This window comes from Neofelis nebulosa, chromosome 8, assembly GCF_028018385.1.
Source record: "Neofelis nebulosa isolate mNeoNeb1 chromosome 8, mNeoNeb1.pri, whole genome shotgun sequence".
In the NCBI taxonomy this organism is placed as follows: domain Eukaryota; kingdom Metazoa; phylum Chordata; class Mammalia; order Carnivora; family Felidae; genus Neofelis; species Neofelis nebulosa.
This window is the reverse complement of record NC_080789.1, coordinates 56905582-56912843: the sequence shown is the minus strand read 5'-3', so window position 1 is coordinate 56912843 and position 7262 is coordinate 56905582.

The window sequence follows — 7262 nt, the reverse complement described above, 5'->3', positions numbered from 1 at the left end:
CAGAGAGACCGGTGTGAAGCCTGGGTGGTATTCTATGCCACAGCTCTGCTTTCAGAGCTTTAGCTGTTTTGACTTTGGTTGGTTTTCTGATGGGCCACCTGAGGATGAGTCTAAGCTTCACAGACAGATTTTGAAGGATTCCTTTCTCTAGATCTCTCCTTTCTGTAATCCCCCCTTGCACACTAGCTGAAAGGGAAAAGGATACCAAGTCTCTGCAGGGTAAGGATAGTCAACAGGGATGCTTCCCAGAGTCCCTATGTTCTGTTATCTACAAGACATTCCTTTCTGATTCTAAAAAGCTTAGTTTATACATTAAAACGCTGAGTACCAATGAGTTCTCTCTCTTCGTCTAATAATTCTCTTTCTGTGTAAACGCTGCTCACTGCTTCAAGGCAGGCTCAAGATATATAAAGAAGACAGAAAGAAAACATACAGATTAATATTTCAAAATTTTCTCTCAATGTAGATTGCCAGTTAGCTATAAAAATATATGTCTTCTATTACTATGCACAGCCTTGGCTTTCTGTTTACATTATTTTGTTGAATTGACAGATCACCCTGGATGTTTGCTCTAATACATACTTGCGGCTTTCTTTCCAGTGCTTTCTCTGGGGCTGCGTTGTGAAGTGTATGCTCATAAAGTTTTACTATCTTTACATAGTAACGATGATGCAATTGAGGATTGTATTCAGGTTGAGTATTTGGACACAAATACAGCAGACATATGATTAATGAAAGACCGTTTTAGTAGAAGCAGCAAGGATTTAGAAAGTAAGTGGTGCTGTTTTCAAATCTGGGTTCTGAAATATAAAGTTGAGGAAGTCTATGGCTCCCTGAGAGCCTGTTTGCAAATCATTTAGGATGGGAGATGGTTACAACGCTTGGAGAGGTTGTGAGGCCAAGGTACCTTTTTATAAAGAGAGACCCCCAGGACACTTCCTGGCACAATGGTTGTCAATTTACTTCTCTAATAGGCACAAAGAAGCAGAAAATGACTATAAGATTTAGTTATAATGTAAATTTTTATTTAAAAAAATTTTTTTAATGTTTATTTTTGAGAGAGAGAGAGAGAGAGAGAGAGAGAGAGAACGTAAGTAGGGGAGGGGCGGAGAGAGAGGGAGACACGGAATCCGAAGCAGGCTCCAGGCTCTGAGCTGTTAGCACAGAGCCGAAAGCGGGGCTTGAACAAACCGTGAGATCATGACCTGAGCCGATGTTGGAGGCTTAACTGACAGAGCCACCCAGGTGCCCCTAGTTGTAATGTAAATTTTTAAATAAAAATTATGATCTAACCCAGACAAAAATTTCAAATTTGAAGTGCCTCTCTCATGCAACTCCTTACTTTATAGATGGCAAATCTGAGGCTCCAAAGGTTAAGTGAGTTGCTAAGGGTAGGTCATGTTGAGGGAGCAAATTTGGGACCAGAACTCCAACCTTTAGACCTTAAAACAATGGCACAAACATCTCATTAAAAAACCTCTGAAATGAAATATTTTATACTTATTGATTCGTACAGTAGGCCCCAACATGCTATGAAATGTGCACATGGCATATAAACATCTACTGTACTGTATCATAAATTAATACCATTAACTGATATGCTAATTACAACAAACATTAAACATTTAACTAAAAACACCACTTACTTTAGAATACTATAGCTCTTGGGGATGCTATAGATGATTTGGGTCATTTATAAAAGCTCTGTTGGGGGGCGCCTGGGTGGCTCAGTCAGTCGGTTAGTGTCCGATTTCAGCTCAGGTCATGATCTTGCAGTTCATGGGTTCGAGCCCTGTGTTGGGCTCTGTGCTGACAGCTCAGAGCCTGGAGCCTGCTTTGGATTCTGGGTCTCCTTCTCTCTGCCCCTCCCCCCACTCACGTGTGTGTTCTCTCTCTCTCTTCCCCTCTCTTTCAAAAAATAAATAAACATTAAAAAATATATATCTAAAAAAATCTCTTTTGGGAAATTTAAATCAATACCTTTTGTATTTGTAGACAAATGTTCTTAAAGGAGAGAAACATTAAAAACTATTACTGTTAATATTTCTTTACAAACATGGTTACTAGCTATGGAATGTTTGAGGGAATCCTTAGGACTTTGGGAAGACTTGGAAAGAGGTGGTTTTGCTGAATGTGTTCTGGACTACCTTGAAATTTCATGGAAAGACTTTCCATTTCTGCTAATTCATACCTTATCTGGTGTCTTAAACAAACAACAGCAAACATAAAAAATGAGGTCTGTTTTTACTATTATTAATTATTATTATTACCGTAGCCAAAGACAGAAGGAATGCCACACCTACTATCCTTTCTGCTCATTCTCCCACTTATGTCATGGGAAACATAGACACTTTTAATTTGTAGATATTTTTAGCATAAAGAGGTATGTAGCCTTTGGCGAGCATTGTGCTAATGCCTCTTCCTAGAATACCACTCAATTTTTGTGGCTAGCTCTTGCCTAAAAGGGGAGACTGCTAGAGCAGGAACTGGGCAGTTATTTTTTCATGATGGCTAAACGATCAAACGTAGCAGTTCTTGTCTGTTTCCAAGTCTCTAATCTGGCAGTACTATCCCATCCCCAGCCAAGTCCTTTTCTGTTAATCACAGATCCAGAGTCTTCTTAGTTCCTATTTCCCAAGGCTGTCCCTTTACTTGTGGGAGGATTGTTTCCCATTGGGTGTTTTCCTCCTAAGACCCGGGCAGACAAGCAGAAGAAAAAAAAATCTGATTTTGATGTGCTTTCAAAGCGTTGTTACTAAATAGATGTGGGTTTTTTTTTTTGGCCTAGATAATACTGACAAGTACAATTTTATCATCAATTCATGATTTATATTTGAGGTAAAACATCCTACTGGAATTCTGACATTAGTGGGACTGTCAGTTCTGCTTTACAAAAGGGAGAAAAATCAAAACAATATTTCTCAGAAAAATAACTTATTTCCCTCTTTTTTATTTTCCAGTATTAGATAATCACAAACAGAACCTTAGCTACTAATCTAAATAAGGAACACTTTGAATTTGTTTATATATTCATTTTTTTATTCCACATATCAAGTACTCTAAAAAAAGTTGATCATTCCAGGCTTTGCCCCAAACTGGTCTGATATGACATGTGGTAAACAGTAGCAATTATTTTAGTGTCATTTATCAAAGATCCCTATTTGAATTTCTTCTGTGTTCAGCCTAGCAATGAAGAATACTTGGATATGTCTGGCATTCTTGTAGGTTGGCCAACCAGCGACCTTATTTATATGAAAACCAAGAAACCTTATACTCTACAAGAAGAAAAAGGGAAAGTGCACTAGTCTGGTTCAAAAGCAGTAGATTTCTGCTAGAGGGCAAATTTGAATACAGCACCATGCCTGTCATTCAAGTTGTTCTCCATCCAGCCCTTATAAATTTGTATCTTGATCCTTGGGTAAAAGTCCTATAATAAAAAAAAGTAGGTGAAAAACTAAAAATGTCTGTTTCTTAAAGCTTCCACAAAGCATCGAGAGCGTGGGGCATCTGAAATGTTGCTGTCAGCAGTTATGAAGGCAAGGAGTGATAATGCCATCTTAAGGGCAAGGATGAGAAATGATGCCAGAAGCACAGAGAAGGACCTTTATATCTCTCAGTGGCTGCAGCAGTGTAGAAATTGGCTGGCACCGGCCCAGATGGTGGCACCTTCAGTGACTAGCTGCAGCAGGATTCAAGGTAGTCATGCAAGCAAGCAGCAGCAGCATGGTATATTCAGGAAAGCAAGGGCTTAGCAGACAGGAAGCCTTCACACGTGCCCTGGAGGGACAAAGCATTCTGTGTGCTTTGGCTTTACAGTTCAAACTGCTTTTCTGGAGAATGACAAAGACACTATTTGTATAAGGGTTCTCCAGAGAAATAGAACCACCAGAATACACACACACACACACACACACACACACACACACACACACACACACACACTGATTGATTTTGTTATGAGGAATTGGCTCACACAACTGTGGACGCTGACAAGTCCCATGCTCTGCTGTCTGAAAGCAGGAGACCCAGGAAAGCTGGTGGTGTAATTCAGTCCAAATGTGAAGTCCTGTCAGCTGGGGAAGTCAATGGAACAAATCCCAGTCCAAGGGCAGGAGATGAGACATCCCAGCTCAAACAGGGAGGCAGAAAATAAAATGAGGTAGTTTCCTTCTTTTTCAGCCTTTTATTCTATTCAGTCCCTCCGTGGTTTAAATGGATTAGGTGGTACCACCCCTCACCCCCCTGGCACTGAGCATTGGGAAGGTGGGGAGGGCCCTTGATGTTACCCCCTGGAAATAATGTTTAGTCTGAGCACCCTGTGACCAGTTACTTGACCACATAAAATTAACCATCACACTATCAAAATTAGCTGAGGCAGGAGAAGGGTCACAATGATAGCCTAGAGGGTTGATTTGTGGCATATGCATTGTATATTTCTTGGGAAATCTCAACTATGTAATAGAATTTGAAGAAAACTGGTTTTAATAATAGGAGATCGGGAAGATCCAGGAACATAATGGTTTTGTGAACCTCTATCCTTCTACATGCTGGTGTGGCCAGAGAAGTATCACACTTCTTAAAGAATTATTATATACTGTTATTTTCAAAGGGAGCTTTAGAGAGATAAAGGTAGAAAAGGCCACTTGAGGGTTGTGTAATTTGGGAAGAAAAAGAATGGTATTTCTTTTTTGACTTGCTGCTGTCAGGGTAATTTTAGACCATTTCATAATATTGGCTGGTAAGGTCTCCTAATTCTTTTTTTTTTTTCTGCAGACACTGTTAAATGGATAGATAGATGTATTGAGTTATCTGAATTACGGCTTGAGTCCTGTATCCCAGAGACACATATACAAGAAAAGTATGTTTTCATTTGCTTCCCTAAAGACCAAATAACTACCTCTTCTACTCTCCAAGGGAGTATACACCAGGGAGTCTAATTCACATGACAAAATTATGTATGTGCTTTTCCTTATGTAGTAAATTTTCCTTAGGTGGTTTCAATGTTTACCACTTTGGGGGCAGAAAAAAATTTAGAATGGAGCAGATGACACACTGGAAATGAATCAGTTCCATTTGGAAACATATACTGTCAACAGGCTTTGCCACTTTCAACTTCTATTGTGAGAGTTGAACATAACATCTTAGTGAATTTCTCTCTTCCACTGCATGAACCCTCCCACTCTGTCCTACAGACTGCATTAGCAGATCCTGTCTATTGAAGAGGGAAGATTAAGATAAAACACCTCAGAAGCAATAAAATTAATGAATAAAGATTTGCACTTCAAATTCAACTTTCCCCAACACATCTAGATGAGGTCTTGCCCCCTTCATGATTCCTTGCAGGGCTTGTTAAACTGCTCCTCAAAACTAGGATGCATTCCGAGTCTGTGTTCTTTCTTTGAAGGGACCATACCAGATACTGACTGGTCATCATTTTTGCTATGTGTCAACTGAATACAGAGATAGTGGTTTTCATTTGGAAAGTAGGAGTGTTCTAACTAGTTTCACCTGGCTTCTGAAACCATAACAATAACCAATCTTCTGGGAATTCTATGGAAAAAATATAGCTGTCTAAATATATAGACTAGGAAAAAAGACACACACACATATACAAACACTGTATAAATATATAAGATAGAGGATAGATAGACAACAGGTAGGTAGGTAAAATGAAACTCTGAGATACACACACACACACACACACACACACGCACCATTTGGGGGCCAAAAATTGACATAACTCAAAGGAATCTTTGCTGTATTAAAATATACCAAACTATTCATTTATATTCAACTCAAGAAATATTTTGGGTTTTTTTTTAATATTTATTTTTAAGAGAGACAGACACAGAAAGCGAGTTGGTTAGGGGCAGAGAGAGAGGGAGACACAGAATCCAAAGCAGGCTCCAGGGGCAGAGAGAGAGGGAGACACAGAATCTGAAGCAGGCTCCAGGTTCTGTGCTGTCAGCATAGAGCCCAACACGGGGCTTGAACTCACGAGCTATGAGATCATGACCTGAGCCGAAGTCAGACGTTCAACCCACTGAGCCACCCAGGCACCCCTATTTTGGTTTTTTAAGGGGACCCAGAAAATGTACCCCACTTTCCCATAGGAGTTCACTTGGTAAGAGATAGGAGTGAAGCAAATAGAAAAACACCATCCGCTTAACATTTTCAGAGAGGCTTTTGGCAGATGAGGCTCACATGTGAAGTGCCCTTGTACTTCCTAAAAATGAACCCCAGTGTTACATCTTTTCTATCCAGCCATAAGCAATGATGTGCCCTTGAGACCTCCCTAGGGGAGAGTTCTCAGAACCCAGAGAACTGTATAAGAATGTTCTCTCCTAATATGAATATGTAACTGTATTTGCCCAAAGGTTTCCTGTATGCCAGAGCCTATGCTAAGCACCGTATATAAATCAATTAGCTCATGAAATATGTAGTAGATACTGATACTGTCCTTATTTACTCATGAAGAAACTCTGGTATCGAAAAGTTAAGTAACTTGCCTAAAGTTGGAGAGTTTATTATAGATAAGCAAAGTCTCAGAGTTTAGGTAACTTGCTCAAAGTCACAAAGATCAGAATCAAATGCAGCGCCTCTATAATCAACCCAATCTGCACAACATTGCCTTGCACAACATTGCCTTGCAGAGAAAGGCACTAGGTGTAGTTTAAATGTTCATTGCCCAAAGACCTCTGAGAAAACTGCCCTTATCAAAGCTTTCTGAAGGGTGTCAGGTATATTTTATATCACAAGACTTCATGCTGGTGGCTAACTGGATCAGGAGAGGCTCCTGATATAATGGTGACCATCTAATGACTGCCTAATTAACTATGATTTGTGAGGCTTGGGTCAAGAAAACTGAGATGAGTTAACTGGAGTTCTCTGAAGAATTGGAAAAAGAAATTGACAGACTGAAATTTAAGTGTGGTGGGTCATTATTATAAAGGATTCTCTGACACTGAACAAAATTCCTGAAGCCATGATAATTATTGAGAAACCTCAAAAGAGAAGGTGAACTTGAGAAAACCAACAAGTTATTCAGTTTTCTATGTACATATTGGGTTTAAATATACAATTTTATGTTTACCAAGAAAAGTCGTACTTTTTAAGCAAATAGGTAGCAAATTAATGAATATAATACTATAAATATATAACTAAAATTGGCAAGATATTTTAAAAGTTGGATTTTTAATTTTATGTTATGGTTAATTAAATGGCTTAAAAGAATAATATTTATTTAATGTTTTTAAAAAGTT